Genomic DNA, 1,530 nt, shown 5'->3' on the forward strand with positions numbered 1-1,530 from the left:
AAAAGATCAGTGGAAGCAGGGACTTAAAAAGTCAGCAATGACCAAGAGAATTCTAAGTCCTGCTCCCTTACTACACCCTGGAGATACTGCCTGGGAGAAGTGACATTTTAAGGTTTCTCACCAGCCAAATGGAAGATATTGACATATACTTACTAATGATTACTAATAACATTTACAAAGTTTCCTTGAAATAACAGCCTCGGCCACACCCACATTTTCTTAGTTTTTATATATGGAATTGTATTAGTGCTCCCTAAATTAGTAATGCGAGATTTTGACTAGAAGACTTCTAAAGACATTTTATATGTAAATATTAGAAGCAACTATGATTCCTTGAAAAAAAAAAAAAAAAGATCTGACTGATGCCATATGTTACACATGTTGTTATGAAGAAGGTAGTTCCACTTACCAGCCAGTGTATGGTGTGTGTGTGTTTACACATTTTATACAAAGAGAAAATGGCAATAATGTTTTTCTAAATAAATAATTTTCTCTATTATAGAACTTTTTGCAAAAAGATGAGGTCTACACAGAGTAAACTAATAGATGCACACTGAGACAGCAAGAAATGTATGTGAAAATAAAGGAGAAAAGATGAACAGTTTTGACCATTCAGGGATTTCCCTGGGTAAATAAATTTAGTGTGTTACTAATGTTATCATCTGTTATTATAGAACAGGAAACTGAGACACATTAAGAGACTAAGTCACCTTAGGCCCCAAGTCACCTTGCCAGCAAGGGCAGAGTCAGATTGGTACCCAGGCTGGAGAGGGGTGTACAGACACAAGCAATCCAACCCTGACACTCTAAAATGTGCTGCAGTGTGGAATGGTCCTCCAGATCACAAGACAGGTGAAAGTGTCCAGCAGTATTTATGAGATGACATTATCTGTGTATAGATTGAACATGAGGTCTCTTGAGTGTATTCGATAACACAGGGTGATGAGTCAATACCAGGAAAGCACAAATGCAATCTCTGGCCCATATTAAGCTTTCTGTATGTGTTTGCTACCATGGATTTTAGCAGCAACATCCCTGTCACTGTCATTATGGGAAATAGCTTTGGTATATTAAACAAAACAACAGATGCAGTTTATTATTATTATTATATTTTAAGTTCTGGGATACATGTGCAGAATGTGCAGTTTTGTCACATACACGTGCCATGGTGGTTTGCTGCACCTATCAGCCCATCACCTACATTAGGTATTTCTCCTAATGCTATCCCTCCCCTAGCCCCCCACCCCCTGACAGGCCCCAGTGTCTGATGTTCCTCTTCGCATGTCCAGGTGTTCTCTTTGTTCAACTCCCACATATGAGTGAGAACATGCAGTGTTTTATTTTCTGTTCCTGAGTTAGTTTGCTGAGAATTATGGTCTTCAGCTTCATCCATGTCCCTGCAAAGGACATGAACTCATCGTTTTTTATGGATGCATAGTATTCCATGGTGTACATGTGCCCCATTGTCTTTATCCAGTCTATCATTGATGGACATTTGGGTTGGTTCCAAGTCTTTGCTATTGTGAACAG

Source organism: Colobus angolensis, unplaced genomic scaffold (genome assembly GCF_000951035.1).
Source record: "Colobus angolensis palliatus isolate OR3802 unplaced genomic scaffold, Cang.pa_1.0 Scaffold708, whole genome shotgun sequence".
Lineage (NCBI taxonomy): Eukaryota > Metazoa > Chordata > Mammalia > Primates > Cercopithecidae > Colobus > Colobus angolensis.